Source organism: Hippopotamus amphibius, chromosome 12, assembly GCF_030028045.1.
Source record: "Hippopotamus amphibius kiboko isolate mHipAmp2 chromosome 12, mHipAmp2.hap2, whole genome shotgun sequence".
Taxonomy (NCBI): domain Eukaryota; kingdom Metazoa; phylum Chordata; class Mammalia; order Artiodactyla; family Hippopotamidae; genus Hippopotamus; species Hippopotamus amphibius.
The window spans coordinates 11,822,561-11,840,068 of NC_080197.1; the positions used below are offsets into that span (position 1 = coordinate 11,822,561).

Here is a 17,508-nt window from a genome sequence, read left to right on the forward strand (position 1 = left end):
CCACCTGGGATGGAGGAGAGGCAAACAGGAGAGAGCCTGAGTCCTTAAAGATCTTGCTGAACTGCTGGATCAACCAACCCTAAACTGCCTCCTTGGGAATTTCTTTCCTTTTTGTTTAAGCCACATATAAGTGGCTTCTCTGTTATTTGTGTCCAAAGGTATGTAACATCTTGCTATTCAAAGTGTGGTTCTACCTAGAGACTGTCGTATGGAGGGAAGTGAGTCAGAAAGAGAAAAACAAATATCATATATTAATGCATATATGTGGAATCTAGAAAAATGGTACACATAAACCAGTTTGCAAGGTGGAAATAGAGACACAGATGTAGAGAACAAACGTATGGACACCAAGGGGGGAAAGCGGGAGGTGGGGGGAGGGATGAATTGGGAGGTTGAGATTGACATATATACACTCATATGTATAAGATAGACAACTAATAAGAACCTGCTGTGTAGCACAGGGAGCTCCACTTCACTGTAAGGCAGAAACTAACACAATATTGTAAAACAACTATACCCCAATTAAAAAGAAAATGCGGTCCTAGAACCAGCAGCATTGCTTTCCCCTGAAATCTTGCTCACATCAAATGACAAAACTAAAACAATTTAGTAACAAGTTCAATGTCTTTATTCAAGGGCAAACAGTCCATGTCAGGGAGTACAGCCCCTCCTAAGCAGTGGGACACTGTCCCCAGGGGATTTGGGCAAGAGCAAGTTTTATAGAACATCAGAGAAGGCCATACAAAACAAGGCATGATGGGCTAGGAGGTCCTGCTGTCCTGGATGAGGTAAGCTCGTGCAAGCTGAGTTGGAGGATCATGCTCGGTGTATGTTAGGATTCCTTGGCAGGTGTTTCCCACAAGTGCAGACCGACTGAGGTTGGGATCTGTGACGTGAGCCAGGCCTCTGGGGCGGCCACCATTTTGTGGGTCCTGATATACGAATTAACTTTGTCACTAGATATGTAGAAACTCGGGCCTACCGCAGAATCTGCATTTTAACAAGACCGCTACAGTAAGGCCTGAGAAACTCTGCTCTAACCTACACAGTGGCACGTATGCTTTGGATTCTCTGGGCCTTTTGGTGGGCTGCCTGCCCCACCTAATAGCTGCATGAAATCATGTTACTGTAACCACACAAGGGCTCGTGTGCCCTTGGCACAGAAAGCCAAACTCTTGACAGCTGATGTTTGCAGCAAAGTAAGGGTTTATTGCAGGGCACCAAGCAAAGGGGTAGGAGACAAGGCTCTGATGACTCCATCTTGGTCTTTAATTAAGGTTTGTGTTTTTTAAAGAGGAAGAACAAAGAGATTGGGATTAATCATTATCTTGTGACATTTCTTAATCGTAGTTTTTCAAGAGTCAGAATGTCTCTGGTTTATGATTCTCTGGCCAGGTGGTTCATGGCTCGGGGGTCTGTTAGCTCACCTTGCCCTGAAGAAACAACCTGGGTTTGGATGTTAATGATGACATATATATATAAGAACGATTTTAGTACATTGACGATGTCATTGACAACAGCAATTGTAGTCACCTGACTGTGGTTGATGAGTGCTTCCTCAACACAAGGCAGCTTCCTCAAGCTGCCTGGTTAGCGTAGGATGGAGATCAGGGGGGACAAGAAAGGGAATAAAGTTTTGGAGAGAGATGAATCATAAACTCAGAGAGGGAACCTGATTTTAGGGGGACTCAGTTTCATGGTTATTAATAATCCTATGAAAAGATGTCATGGGCATTGCATCCAGAAGCTCCCTGGCCAAGTTTCCCTTGCATCTCATTTGGTGAGAACTAAGCTGCAGGCCTTAATGCAAAGGGGGCTGGGAAGGTGAGTGGCTGGCTTCATCTGCCTCTACGGTGGGAGATAGGCTCTGCCAGCAAGGACACGGGTTGGGGAAATAGCTGTTGGGTAGAAACCAGCAGTGTCTACCACAAATATTATCAATGACTTTTGCAGAGGATGGACAAGGCTCAGAGGTGTAAAGTCACTTGCCTAAAGTCACAGACTAGAAAGTACGCACCACTTTGTAGAAAACTGGTAAAGTTTCATAAATGAGGGTGGCTGAGGCAGTGCCTAAGCTGGGCCTTGAACCCTGATGTCCGATATACTGATCTATCCACTTCCTCAGGCTGCCTTCCTCTTGTCCTTTGTGTGTGTTTATATCTTAAATAATATGTTTTTTAAGGACAGAGCTAACTCAGTGGGCAATATGTATCTACGTGACTTCCTGTATGGCTAGCCACACCCAGAGAGAGGAGATGGATGCCTAATAAAACTGGAATTTTCCCAGCTGCTTTTGGATACCACCCAAGCCAAAAGGCATAGAGCACCCTTGGACACCAGGAAAACAGTATTTTCACCACTTTCTGCCAAATGTCTAGCTGGCTCCACTGGAAATGATGAAGTTTAGGGTAGAGCCAGGGGCATGACCCTCTCTGGATGGTTAACTTTCTAGCTCAATTTCCCTCTCTGCCAGAGAGAGTCTGGGAAATTGAAGGCCCATGAGTTAGAGATGAGGAAAATTCCTCCAAAGCAAATGAAACACGTCAAGTGTTTATAATGTCTGGAGTTTTCCATTTTTACTTCACATTAACATGAGTCCAGGTCTGATAAGTATTTGATGTTAGTTCTATGTGTCTGGGGCCCAAGTTCCATCAGTGGACAGGCTGATCAGCAGCTGAAGGAAAATGTTAAACACAATTCTGGGTAGCTTCATCAAGCTCATTCCCATCAGAGAGACTTTGCACTTTCTGTTCCTATTCCCAGGATGCTTTTCCCTTTCAGAGTTTCTCATGCCCAGCTCCTTTTCACCCTTTGGGCCTTGACACACATGTTACATCCTCAGAGACCCTCCCTGAATATTGTAACCAAAGCAATCCTCTATTCATTTTCTTTCCTATCCCCCTATTTTATTTCCTTTATATCATTTACCACTTATCATTGTCTTCTCTCTGTATTTCTTTACCTACTTATTGACTGTGTCTCCAGCTAGAGTGAAAGATTTATGAGATCAGAAACCACATCTTTCCTAGCTCCATCTGCTGAGGGGCCTAGAAGCAAGGGGCACACCTGTTGCCTAGATCTTGGTTTCCAATAAAAGGAATCAGAGCTCCTTGGAGAAATGACTGATTCCAGAGCTAGAATAAGGAACGTGCAAATTACCCCATTAACATCAATATTAATGGGACAAATTGACATCACGCGCCTCCTGATGTTCTGTACTGGGAAAGGCACAACACTATTTCTGTGCATTCTTGCTCAAGATGTTTAACCTGAATTCATTCATGAGGAAACACCAGACAAACCTAAATGGAGGAACATTTTACAAAATAACTGGGCAGTACTCTTTACAAGTGTCAAGGTCATGAAAGACAAAGAGTGAGGAACTGTTCCAGATTAAAGAGAATCTAAGGAGACAGGACAACTGAAGGTACCATGTGATCTTAGATTGGATCTTGGACCAGAGAAAGAATATTAGAAGGGAATGAGAAAAATTTGAACGAGGCTTATAGAATAGACTGGTGGCTCTTAAAATGTTGTGCTTAGGACATTTTCAAAGGGTCTGCAAGGTCAAAACTATTCTCCTAATGACAGTAAGACGTTACTTACCTTTTTCACTGTGTTGATAGTCACACTAATGGTACAAAAGCAGTGATGGGAAAAACTAAAGCCTCCTTAGCATGAATCAAGGCAGTGGCACCCCTACACACCCATAGTTAAAAATAAATAAATAAATAAAGGCAGTTGGGACTTCCCTGGTGGTCCAGTGGTTAAGACTCTGTGCTTCCACTGCAGGGGACGTGGGTTCGATCCCTGGCTGGGGAACTGAGACCCCACAGTGTGGCCAAAAAATAAATATATATTAGAAAGAAAAAAAGCCAGTTTCACACAGGAACATCCGTAACAAGGCAGTAAAAATTACTAATTTCATTAAATCTCAATTTTTTTAATTATGTAGAAAAAGCTTAGAAATAAAAATTGTAGAGATTGCTTTGTGGGCACTTGCTATATACTAGCCATCTTTTTAGTGATTTATATCCACTGGCTGACTTTACACTCCCGGTAGCCCTGGTCTGTTAAGATCATCAGGCACTGCTACTTAGAGATTCAGGATGAAAAATCATTTAAATAACCCAGTGCCCCTGTAGGGATGGTTTTCTTGAGCATCTTATTTGGGTTAGGTGCATCTCGCCCAGGATCTGTTTTCTTGTGCATCAAGAGCACTTTTAAGAGCTTACCATTGTGCAGAATTTGGCATCAGATAAAATCTATTGCTCGGAAAAATAATCTCAGGCTGAGCACTTTTCTCTAACCACCAACTGGCCAGCTTTTCCAGTAATCATCAGCAATTTAGGAGATTTTCACTAGGGGGAACTTCTCAACCTAAGACTGCATTTGCTAAATTAGGGACTCGGCATATTGAAAGAGATGATTTAAAGGGGGGAAGGGAGGAAGAAAAAGAAAAACCACATTTGTTTTCAGTGGATCTAAAAGAGAAAGAGGGAGAAAACTCAATTTTTTCACTTTTTCCAGATTCAAACAATAATGCCCTAGGGGAAGCACCCCATAGTTAAATTCAGTAACATGCCATTAAGTTGCTAATCCCACTCCTATTTTGCTAATATCTTTGGTGGGCATTAAAAGTTTGTCCATTTCACAGATCTTCACTGAGCATCTTTACTGATTACACAGTAGACATATTCCACACTTAATTTTTGCAGCAACCCAGTGAGACATCATTATGAGTTCCATTTCACAGGTAAGAAAACTGAGGCAGAGAAATCATGTATGATTTTCTGAAGTCTCACAGTTGGGAAGTGGTAGATCCCAGGATGCCAATCTTTGTGGGATTTACATACAGAGCAGGGTGAGAAGGTGAGGGGGAGGGATTCTAACTACACATATATTATATAATACAAGGCTGTTCTCTATGTCTGTGAGTCCGTTTCTGTTTCATAGATAAGTTCATCTGCGTCATATTTTAGATTCCACATATAAGTGATATCAGATGGTATTTGTCTTTCTCTTTCTGACTTCACTTAATATGATAATCTCTAAATCCATCCATGTTGCTGCAAATGGCATTATTTCTTTCTTTTTTATGGGTGCATGGTATTCCATTGTATACGTGTACCACATCTTTATCCATTCATCTCTTGATGGAAACAACCTAAATGTCCATGTCTTGGCTATTGTGAGTAGTGCTGCTATGAACATAGGGGTGCATGTATCTTTCTGGATTATAGTTTTGTCTGGGTATATGCCCAGGAGTGGGATTGCTGGATCACATGGCAACTCTATTTTTAGTGTTTTGAGGAACCTCCATACTGTCTTCCATAGTAGCTGCACCAACTTACATTCCCACTAACAGTATAGGAGGGGTTCCCTTTCCTCCACATCCTCTCCAACATTTGTTGTTTGTAGACTTTTTAGTGATGGCCATTCTGACTGGTGTGAGGTGGTACCTCACTGTAGTTTTGATTTGCATTTCTCTAATAATTAGAGATGTTGAGCGTCTTTTCATGTGCCTGTTGGCCATCTGTATCTCTTTTTTGGAGAAATATCTATTTAGGTCTGCCTATTTTTTGATTGGGTTGTTTTTTGTTGTTGAGTTGTATGAGCTGTTTGTATATTTTGGAAATTAAGCCCTTGTCAGTTACATCTTTTGCAAATATTTTCTTCTAGTCTGTAAGTTGACTTTTCGTTTTGTTTATGGTTTCCTTTGCTGTACAGAAGCTTCTAAGCTGGTAAGTAAACCCATTTGTTTATTTTTGCTTTTATTTCTGTTGCCTTGGGAGACTGACCAAAGAAAACATTGGTACGATTTATGTCAGAGGATGTTTTGCCTATGTTCTCTTCTAGGAGTTATATGGTGTCATGTTTTATATTTAAGTCTTTAAGCCATTTTGAGTTTATTTTTGTGTATGGTGTGAGGGTGTGTTCTAACTTCATTGATTTACATGTGACTGTCCAACTTTCCCAACACCACTTGCTGAAGAGACTTTTTTTAAAAAAATTTTTTGGCTGCACCGCGTGGCATATGGGATCTTAGTTCACCAACCAAGGATCAAACCTGTGCTCCCTGCATTAGAAACACAGAGTCTTAATCACTGGACTGCCAGGGAAGTCCCCAAGACTGTCTTTTAAACAGAAGCTTTCTTTGAAAATGACATATTTGAATGATTAGTCTACTGCCAGTCTTGCTAGAGAGAAGTTCATTATTCCTCATTGAGAAAGGACTCTGGGCCAGATGTCAGGAGAAACTCACTATGTCCTTGAACAAAGCAAGCTCTCTCTCTGAGACTCAGTTTCCTCGTCTATATAATGGGGATAGGGTGGAAGGAGGGCTAAATGTTTTCCAACAGCTCTTACATCTTTGGCAGCCAATGGCTATAAGTTACCAAATGTGCTTTAAGCCATGAAACAGGGGATGCAAATACCTTTTTCCCATAAGAGTCATAAGCTACCACACCCACAACAGTAAAAACCAGAGGGGACCAGCTCTAAGATGAATTGAGTAGAACTATTTTATACCTATGTGGGTCGTGGAAAGTTACCTTTTATGTTAACTCTGTGGCAGATACTGCTCCTTCCATATTGCCAGAGTTCATTGTTGCCTTGGAACATTTTTTTTCTAATTGTGGTAAAATACACATAACAGAAAATATACCATCTTAGCCATTTGTTAAAATTAATTTATTTATCGGCTGCGTTGGGTCTTTGTTGCTGCACACGGGCTTTCTCTAGTTGCAGCAAGCGGGAGCTACTCTTCATTGTGGTCCACGGGCTCCTCATTGCAGTGGCTTCTCTTGTTGTGGAGCATGGGCTCTAGGCGCACATGTGGGCTTCAGAAGTTGCAGCACATGGGCTCAGTAGTTGTGGTTCACGGGCTTGGTTGCTCCACGGCATGTGGGATCTTCCTAGAGCAGGGCTTGAACCCATGTCCCTTGCATTGGCAGGCGGATTCTTAAGCACTGCGCCACCTAGGAATTCCCCATCTTAGCCATTTTTAAGTGTACAATTCATTAGTGTTAATTTGTGCAACCAATCTCCAGAACTTTATCTTACAAAACTAACACTATACCCAATAAACAACTCCCCATTATCTCCTCTCCCCAGACCCTGGCAACCACCCTCCTATTTTCTGTTTCTACAAGTTTTACTACTCCAGGTACCTCATATAAGTGAAATCATACATTTTTTGTCTTTTCATAACTGGCTTATTTCGAGGATACCGTCTTCAAAGTTCATCCCTGTTGCAGCATTGTCAGAATTTCCTTGTTAAAGTTGAATAATATTCTGTTGTATGTATATACCACATTTAAAAAATCCATTCATCTATTGATGGACATTTAGCATGGGGCGCAGTTTCGATGCCTGGTTGGGATTCCGCGTGCTACACAACGTGGCCAAAAAATGAAAAACAATTAAAAAAAAAATCTAGCCTGAAAAATTAATCAGGTAGTTGGTGACTTGGCTGTGACCTAGCTTAGGGCAGAGACTGAGGGATATTTATCCATCTTGCCACTCCTTTGGCCTCAGTCAATGCTTTGCCACCTAGGGAATGTTCAGGAAACACTTTAAAATGATTCTCATTAAGCACTTGGGGGTAGGGTGAGGGTGGGGGGTGCAAGGCTTCACTAGCAGCCTGTTCCTAAGAACAGGTCATGTCAAGCTAGCATTGTTTTTGATTTGTTGTTAATAGGGTCCATAGTCTCGCAGGCACAGAAAATGCACTTGGCAGCATTTCCTGTAATTGTTGGAGAAAAGTGATAGAAATAGGAGTAGATCATGGTCCAAGCCAGAATGAAAACGCTGTGGCTGGCAGGGGCAAGCAGTTCTAGGAGGCCATTAGCAAAGAGGTTATTTTGGAGTTCTTGGGTTCGAATCCCAGCTCTGCCTCTCTACAAGTCCTGGCCCACTGGAAACAGAATAATTCCAAACAGAGTCTAATTCAAGAAGAACGCAGTGCTGCTCACTGGATATAAGGAAACCACAGGAGCTAGTGCAAGACCTTGGAGCTGGAAATAGAGAGGGTACCCCTACATCTGAAGGGGCCAGGGAAGGAGCATGAGAGCCCAGAAGGAGAGTCAGGTAGAAGAATATCTGGAGAGGTGCCCCCCCGGGGTGGAGCCAGGGGAATGCACAGCTCAGCTTCACTCCCCCCCACCAACCCCCGCCTCCCACCTCCTGCTGAAGCTCCCACCACAGGGCTTAGAGCTGATGCTGATGTATCCCTGCTCCAGGAGCTCTGAGCAAGGTAGACTAGGATGACGAGGAGACCTGAATAGGCAAGGAAAGACACTGGCAGAGCCATTTACTAACTGTGTGACTTAGGTAAGTCCCTTCCACTCTGTCAACCTCAGTTTCCTCATCTGTAAAGTCAGGATAATAGTATTACCTGCCCTTGCAGAGTTGCGGTGAGGAATAAACTATTTTAAATGTAAAATACCTAGCATGGAGGCTGGTAAGAAATTTCAATAAATGGCATTGCAGTGATTGTGCCGTTACTATTATGATTCAAGTAGGGAGAAATGGAGCTTAGAGAGGTATGTTTGGACTTGACCAAACAGTGGGACAGTGAAATATTCGAGGCAGCCTAGCACTTACTATGATAAACATCACCACGCTCATCGGGTAGCTCCTCTAGCTATAAAAACACAAGGTCAACCTGGGCAGAGTCAAAAGTGACAACAAAGTCCCAGGCTGCACATGCCACCATTTTAACACTGGAGCAAAGACAAAAAAAAAAAAAAATGCTCTCACCCACCAGGACCACCCCCATCCCAAAGCCTCCCACCTGCAAACTGTGGCCCTGTGGCGCCAGTCTGTTTTAGCAAAAGGACCATTTGTTTAAATGTCTGCCAAGTGAGAGGATCCAGATTTCTCTTTTTCTCTCTTTTTAAAAAAGCCACAGATATAAATAAGCCCAAGATGGTCTGTTTCTGCCATAACTAACCGATAAAGGAAAAAGACCGTTGCCTTCTAAACAAATCTGCAATTAATCAACACTGGGACCTTGGGAGAAATGGATCAGGGGGCCAGCCCAGGGGACCGTAGGACCTGCCAATTCTACCCATCCAGGTATTGAAGCCAAATTGTAAACTATCGGGAAATTCCATAAACCCCAACTCCTCCCCCCGCCCCCAATCAAATAATCTGGGAGGAAAGTTCAAGTCGGCAGAGATACAAAATTTACTCAGAAGGCATGAGGTCCATTGAGGCTTCATCTTAAAGAACAGACGCATCATCCCAGCCAGATGCTCCCTGGAATGAGATTGTCAGATCCAGCAAATAAAAATACAGAACATCCAGTTACATTTGAATTTCAGATAAATAACAATTTTTTAGTGTAAGTATGTTCCATGCAATATTTGGGACATGGTTAGAATGATTTGTTATCTGAAATTCAAATGTATGATAACTGGGCATCACATGTTTTATCTGGACCAGGAATGACAGGGTGGTGCTGAAAGGGTCACAGCTCAAACTCCAGAGGTCTCACACTGGTGGCCTCTGGGCTATATGAAGCCCACACGTGAGCACTGTTCAGTCTTCACAGTTTATAAAACTGGAATCAGTTGCCAATCTTTTAAGGATTTCTGGCTTTCTTTAAAAATTGGAAGCTCCAACCATGCTGGGTAGTAGCTGCCCCACTGTAATAACGAGAACAGAAGGGAACATGGAAAAGTGGAAATTGATTACTGAGATGTTAGATTGAAGGGGTGGTGGGTAAATTTGTTTTTGGTTTGTTACACGATGAGTGCCCGTGATTCAGGCCTGGGGAACACGCCCTTTCTCAGGCTCTCCTGTGGCAGCTAACCCCCAAAGTGCTGGCTGCAGGATCTGAAAAGCTGGTCTAACTGCCATGCCCCTGCAGGCCAGCTTCCCTCTTCCTAGCCGGTGGGTGGAGGGATCACTCACAAGCTGCAGAAATGTGTGCCCACAGTGCCCCCTGCAGACACAGACTGGAGCTGCAAGTTCTGGAAGGGATAAAACCGGAGAGTAATGAACAAGGGTGGGGTATGGATTAATGAGATAATTAACAGAATATCACACATGGTAAACACTCAATGCACACACTTCTTACATGTCCCCGACACAGATCTTCTCCCATCTCAATGTGGCAGGAAGATTTTTTTATTCACTAGATATGAGTTGAGGAAACTGAGGCTTATATAGAGTTAAAGAATGTGCCCAAGATCCCTCAGCTAAGAGGACAAAGAAGTAGGATGAGTCCAAGCATCAAATGTTTGGTGGGGCTGAAGCTGGGGAGACAAGATGCAAAGAGTGTGAGCATCTAAGGCCTATCATTGCCCCTGGGGTTCAGGGATGCAGCGATAGCAAAGCCAAGAGACTCAAGGTGGATGGGAGCTCTCTAGGGAACTTCTCTGACCCCTGGCTGGTAGGCATTTGGGGCCACTTCTGACCTCAGAGATGTCTCACCAACAAGGAAGTCAAAAGCATTTGAACTTTTAAGAACCGGAGGTTGGCTCCTTCCTGTATCTGTTAGACTGCATTTCAGTAAGAGGCTGCAATTAAGCCAAGGGTTACAAACTCAAGAGCCAGGGTTTGAGTCCTGGCTCTACTGCTTACTGACTGTGTGACTTTAGACAAGTCATTTTACCTCTGAGACTGTTCCTTCAACTGTCAAATGAGGTTAATAATGCAGTAAGTTGGAGAGAGCAAAGGCGTCAAGTAAGTCAGTTTGTCACCTGATTCTGTCTCATATGTAGTTGGGGAACCTTAGCTCTCTGAGCCTCAATTTTCTCATCTGTGTAATTAGAGTGAGAATCATGGTAGTTCTCTCCTCACAAGGCTGTTGTGATGAGTAACAAAGTGTGCAGGTCAAGTACCTTAGCAGTCCCGGCTCAAGGCAAGTGTCTGATTCATTCTTCATTTAATATTCATTGAGTGGCCTACCATGTCCCAGGCATGTGCCACATGGCATGGAGGGGCCACAAAGGAGGGAGAGCTGCTATCTATGTGGAGTCGTGGTCTAATGTAGGGAGACAGATGACAAATACATATGCTACATAAACATATGTAATCTATGTATACCGTATACACATAGGCAATATTTTATTGGGCAATGAAAAATAACTTGAAGAAAAATATACGGGAATAGAAACTGGTGGGGAGGATGGTTTTAGATAGGTGACATTTGAGTAAACAGAGGAAACCATGCAAAGATCTGGCAGGGCTAGGGTTGGTCATTCCAGGTTGGAGTGAGCCTGAAATAATGGAGGACAGTTAGGAGACCCATGTGGCTAAAAGAGAAAGAGAAGGGAGGAGATGAGGTCAGAGGTTAAGGGAGAGGACGATGGTCCAGGCCACTGACTCCAGCGTTTACTGGGTGAGGTGGGGAGACAGTGGAGGTTGAGGACAGTGGTGTGATCTCCAGTCTTCAAGGGTGCTCTGGCTGCATATAGAGAATTAGATTATAGGGAGCAAAGGTGGAATTACAGGCCAGTAATCAAGCTCAGATGATGGTGGCTTGGATCCGGAAGATGATAGCAATGGAGGTGGTAAAAGGGGTGAGTGTTAGATGTATTTGAAAAGTAAACTGGGAATTCCCTGGTGGTCCAGTGGCTGTCGGGCTCTGAGTTCGATCCCTGGTTGGGGAACTAAGACCCTGCATGCTAAAAGAAAAAGACAAACCAATAGGATTTGCTGATGGTTCCACATGGGGAATGAGAGCAAAATGTCAAGGGTAACTAAGATTTCTGGCCTGAGCAACTAGACTGACAGTGTTGTCAATACCTGGAATAGAAATGGTTGTGGGAGGTGCAGCCTTGGTGGAGAGGGGATCAGTTTGGTTTGGGACATGTTAAATTGGATGTAGGAAGGGACGGAAACAAGGATGGAAATGTTGCATCCACATATACAGCTTTCAAAGTCCTGACGAGAAATTGCTGTTAGTGATGCTGGAGGTGCCAAGGCCATTACAGAGGGCTTTTGACTACGCAGTTCTGTATTATCTATTGCTGGGTAAATTACCACCAAAACTCAGTGACCTGAGGGAATTCCCTGGCTGTCCAGTGGTTAGGACTTGGTGCTCTCGCTGACAGGACCCCAGGTTCAACCCCTGGTCCAGGAGCTAAGGTCCCACAAGCTGCGCAGTGCAGCCAAGAAAAAAAAAAAAAAAAAAAAAGGGAAACTTAGTGACTAGAAACACATTTAGTAGTTCAGGAGCCCAAGCAGTTTAGGTGGGTCCTGTGTCAGGGCCCCTCAAGCATCCTGGTGTCAGCAGTGTTTCTCATCACCAAATACCAGGTAAGGATCTGCCTCTAAACTCAGTTACTGGGACTTCCCTGGTGGCGCAGCAGTTGAGAATTCACCTACCAATGTAGGGGACACGGATTCGATGCCACAGAGCAACTAAGCCCATGTGCCACAACTACTGAGTCTGCACTCTAGAGCCCTCAAGCCACAACTACTGAGCCAGCGTACCACAACTAGTGAAGCCTGCGCGCCTAGAGCCTGTGCTTTGCAACAAGACAAGCCACAATGAGAAGACTGTGCACCACAATGAAAAGTAGCCCCTGCTCACCACAACTAGAGAAAGCCCGCGTGCAGCAAAGACCCAACGCAGCCAAATAATAAATTTTTTTAAAAAATAAAACTCAGTTGTTGTGTAGATTCCCTGTACATTGGCTGGAAGCCAATCTCCATTCTTTGCTAGTTTGTTTCATCAAAGTGAGCAAGCTGGGACTTCCCTGGCAGTGGTTAAGACTCTGTGTGCCAATGCAGGGGGGCCCCGGGGTTCCATCCCTGGTCAGGGAACTAGATCCCAAATGAATGCCTGCCTAAGGAAACTGACACAACGAAATAAGTACTAAAAGAAACAAAAGTGAGCAAGTCAAGGAATAGGATAGGAAGGGAACTAGCAAGAGGATGTCAACAAGTCATAAGTCTTTTATAACCTAGTATCAGAAGTAATACCCCACTTGACTTCCCTGGTGGTCCAGTAGTTAAAGACTCCACGTTTCCACTGCAGGGAAGTTCTGCATGCTGCGGGGTGTGGCCAAAATAAAAAAGCAATACCCCTCTTGCCAGTTTTTTTTAAAGGAACAAACTTAGAAACTAAGTTTTGTGTTTTGGTTTTTTTTTAATTTTTGTTGGAGTAGAGTTGATTTACAATGTTGTTTTATTTTTTCTTTAAAGATTTTAATTTTTTGGCTGTATTGGGTCTTCGTTGCTGCACGTGGGCTTTCTCTTGTGAACAGAGGCTAATCTTCCTTGTGGTGTGCAGGCTTCTCACTGCAGTGGCTTCCCTTGTGGAGCATGGGCTCTAGGCATGCAGGCTTCATTACGTGTCCCCTGCATTGGCAAGTGGATTCTTGACCACTGCGCCACCTAGGAAGCCCAGTTGCTAGCTTTCTATTCACTGAATGCACTAGGCCCTCACACTCAACGGACCTTAAGGGACTCGAGGGAGTCAGCATCAGGACTCAGATTAGGAAGCACAATACAAAGTCAAAAAAATACAGTGGAATTTTATCTTCCTAAGATTAGACAAGCATCTGGGGACAGAGGAGGGGAGTTTAAGTGAAACCAGCTTAGCCCTGCATCACACTAGTCTGAAACTTTCCATGGTTAAAACATTTAAATTTTAAATCAGATCAATAAAATGAAAAAGCTAGCAGGTATAGCTCCAATCACTTATCTTACCCATCATCTGCAAAGCACAGAACCCATGATTTTGTGTACACAACCCTGTTCAGAAATGCCTGCTCTCTACCCCTGGAGCTTTTTACCTCAGAATATCATTTGATTCAAGGCCTCCATCTCCAATGACTAAATAAATACAACAGCATTTTGAATTAAAGAATTTATTTTGTTTCTCCAGATAAAAAGGCTACAAAGTTTAAAATAATACTTGACTCTTCATAACAGCCACAGGCTTTTCAGCTCTGGACACTCAGGTTACATTTCAACATTGTGGGACTAATTCAACCAGAACCTTCATGCTTTCTCAGTAAATAGGGTCATCTTTTTCAAGGGACCTTGCATTCCAACTCCACAACCGAGAAACTCCTTGAAAGAAAAAAATATACGTCACAATCAGTACTTCATTCTGATGTAAACTGATATAAACTGCTGCTTGTTTGGGATGTGGGAGCACTTAGACTTCAGGAACTAGGTGGATGTACAATCAAGTACCAGACCAAAGAGACTTTAAGTCTCGAGTCTGGTACCTCACTGAAGTCTGTATTGTTCCCGATACGTCAAAACGTTTATCCTCAACCTCCATCCATAGCCCTTCTAGGAAAACACAAATGAAATGCATGCAAAAGGTAGTTTAGGGCCAAATGGGGGCATCTGACTATAAAGCAGATAAGCAGACAATCAGAGATAGTGTTATTTTGTTTTAAAAAAAAGAGGAAGCAGGAGGTGTAGCCTGCCTGTCTCCTTGGCTTGCTCACTGTGCTAGAGCAATCCACCACCAAGCTGATGTGTTGAAGTGGCCATGCGATAAGGAACTGTGGTTGGCCTCCAGCTAACAGTGTACGGAATTCAGTCTTTCACAAAGAATTACAATCAATTTGAATCTCAACTCAAAGATGACTTGGAGCTCATTTCATATCTTTTTTAAGAACTTCTGAGATATAATTGACATACAGTAAACTGCATATATTTAAAGTGTATAACGATTTTTTTTTATTACTAATGGCAATCCCAATCTCCTAATTCATCCCACCCCAACCCTTCCTCCCCGCTTCCCCCCCCCTTGGTGTCCATGTTTGTTCTCTACATCTGTGTTACTGTTTCTGCCTTGCAAACTGGTTGATCTGTACCATTTTTCTAGATTCCACGTATATGTGTTAATATATGGTATATTTGTTTTTCTCTGACTTACTTCTCTCTGTATGACAGTCTCTAGGTCGATCCATGTCTCTACAAATGTCCCAATTCCATTCCTTTGTACGGCTGAGTAATATTCCATTGTACATAAGTACCACATCTTCTTTATCCATTCATCTGCTGATGGACATTTAGGTTGCTTCCATGACCTGGCTATTGTAAACAGTGCTGCAATGAACATTAGGGTGCCTGTGTTTTTGAATTATGGTTTCCTCTGGGTATATGCCCAGTCCTCACTTTGTATTATCTGTCAAGGCAGAATTAAATTTTCCCCCTTTCTTAGAGAAAGACCTGGTAGTACCAACAGGTCAACAGTCCTACCAAGGACACAATTTTCCCCCTCCTGTTTTACCCAACTTGGAACTGGGTCCCCTGGTTACTTCCAAGTGGGCAAACCTAACACCCCTCTACTCCGAGCACATTTAATCATTTTACTATGGGGTTAACCCCTGGATAAAAATTTGCAGAAACCTCACTTGTTACAGGACAGACTGAACCAAGCTGAGATTAGGCTGCAATCAACCCACTTACACCCCTATGCACAGGGTTCTGGTCCTGTAGGAAGTTAACAGATAAAGCCAAGATAAATGACTTGAATGATGGAACGGGGAAAAACCCATAGGGCAAGCTGAATTCCCACTAAAAGCACCCCACACAGAAAGTAGTCTGTCGGTGGTGAGCAGAAAACAAATAGAAATTATCTTTGTGGCCAACGCATCAGACATAACTGGCTAATAGTTCAGTAAAATCAACAGGGTCGATCTGATGGGGAAAAAAGTTAAGTCATCAGCTGCAATGGCCATATTTGAGTCACAGAAAGTGGAATGTAAGGGGGATAGCCCCTTTAAAAGAAAAGCAATTAATGGACATGACTTACCAATTCTCTCCCAATCCTGGATCCATCATGGTCCATTCAAAGTGTGCTTTTCTGCCAACAGTGAACCTGAAATGAAAATACTGAAATGTGAGCTCCAATCAGCTAGATGCCCCAAGGAACAGAGGACAGAGGAGCTGCTCAAGCTGGCATATCAGACAGAAACTGGCTTAGAGAAGTTAGATCAACATGGTCGATCTGTCGGGGAAAAAAGTTCAGTCATCATTTATGCCAGCAGGAAGCTCTTGGCCTCTACAGAAAGAACCCTGAGCTAGCAATAAGATTTGCTTGACTATGCATCGGGATGTTACATTTTAATGCAAGATATCATCACTTAAAACCTGACTTAAAGGAACACTTTGGGACAGCAAGGTTTAAGGAAAACTGTGTCCAAGAAGTCCCATCCTTAAGGTGGCATTTCTAGCTTCTGTTGAAAGTGAGGGGCTTGGAAATAAGAGTAACTAGGCCAAAAGAAACACATTTGGCTTTTCCTTAAGAAAAAAGCTGTCATCACATTATCCATCCACTTGGAAATTTAAGCACAAAAGAAAGCTGTTTATTAAGAAACAAGTGAAGGAATGGCATCTGAAAATGTGCCTTAAGGAACATTATAAAGACATTTTTAAAAAATTAACACCTATTCACTTTCAAGAGATAATAATCTACCTAGCCCACTTTGGACTGTCTTAACACCTCAAAGAAAAACTAGAAACTGTAATAGGCTTATTAGCGGGCCTTAATCTTTTTTCCCTCCAAGGTCGCCTAGCAAACTAAGAGGTTCCTCAGAGCACGCATTTCCTACAATAGGCCAAAAGACAAATGCTTACTCCAGAGGTCAGGAGACTGAACGTTGTGCAGGTCTACACGTGGTTCCCTTCAAGGCCCAGCAGGGAACCCCCTCCTCCGAGATCCATTCTGTACCCTCTGATGGTGCAAACCTGCGAACCAACAAAGAAAGGTCACCAATCGCCATCTTCCCACAGTCGAAACGGAACATGGCAGCGCCTTTTGGGGCCGGTGTATCAGAACTAACTGGCAAGTATTCAAAGACATCAACATTGTCGATCTGATGGGGAAAAAGTGAAGTCATCACTTACACCAGCCAGGGACTCCTCAGGCCCGAGCACAAGGGGCGGGTTTTCCCAGCTCTAACTGACCTCTCCAAAGGCGCTTAGGCCCATTTAAAGACTCAGAGCAAGGAAAGCCACGAGGAAAGGGGGGTACCGGCAGGAACGACGGCACAAAGAGGGAAGAGACTATACACAGACCTAGAAGCGAGATTTCCACTCACCACATACAGGAGTAAGCCCTGGTTCCCGGGGTGGGACAGCATCGGACGAAGCACAGGGACGCAACCCTAACGCGCTGCAGACGCAAAAGGACAAGAAACACGCGAGCCTCCCTTATATAGCCAGATGGGACTCTCACGCCTGCGCACTGGACCCGAGGCGCTTCCTTTCCTACCCGCCACTCCCGAGCCGCGCGAGGCCCTCTGGGAAATGTAGTCTCCCCGCCGCCCAGCCGGAAGAAGTCTAATGGTTGTCAAGGCCGCTCGAGCCCCGCCCCTTTCCTGTACACACGAGGCCTCCCAGGCTCGTTGGCCTCGCCGCCATGTCTCGCTTCACACGCACTAAACCGTCCGCCGGGTCCCCGCTCCTCGGGGGAAGGCTGAGGCCTGCAACGGCCTTGGGTGTTGTTAACCCGCCCCCCGCAGTCTCCTCCCCTCAGCGGTGCCCGCCTGAGCCCGCCTGCCCTGCCGCCGGGGGGAG

At 44.0% G+C, this 17,508-nt stretch overlaps 1 long non-coding RNA gene and 3 other non-coding genes across 6 annotated transcripts; all 4 read right to left on the reverse strand.

Annotated features, from left to right (window-relative positions):
* Positions 1–13,822: 13,822 nt before the first annotated feature.
* LOC130832940 (uncharacterized) lies at positions 13,823–17,453 on the reverse strand. Of its 3 annotated transcripts, none has more exons than XR_009048403.1 (5): positions 17,031–17,453; positions 16,567–16,677; positions 15,743–15,808; positions 14,861–15,018; positions 13,823–14,037 (listed from the first exon to the last, which is right to left on the reverse strand). It is a non-coding gene; the product is annotated as an uncharacterized LOC130832940 (long non-coding RNA). The 3 variants fall into 3 exon arrangements; XR_009048402.1 differs by having other exon boundaries at positions 14,861–15,033; XR_009048404.1 differs by having other exon boundaries at positions 14,861–15,112.
* On the reverse strand, positions 15,574–15,665 carry LOC130834233 (small nucleolar SNORD12/SNORD106). Its single transcript, XR_009048619.1, has one exon. It is a non-coding gene; the product is annotated as a small nucleolar SNORD12/SNORD106 (small nucleolar RNA).
* Positions 15,885–15,975, reverse strand: LOC130834231 (small nucleolar SNORD12/SNORD106). The gene has a single exon (XR_009048617.1). It is a non-coding gene; the product is annotated as a small nucleolar SNORD12/SNORD106 (small nucleolar RNA).
* LOC130834232 (small nucleolar SNORD12/SNORD106) lies at positions 16,753–16,842 on the reverse strand. Its single transcript, XR_009048618.1, has one exon. It is a non-coding gene; the product is annotated as a small nucleolar SNORD12/SNORD106 (small nucleolar RNA).
* Positions 17,454–17,508: the final 55 nt, after the last annotated feature.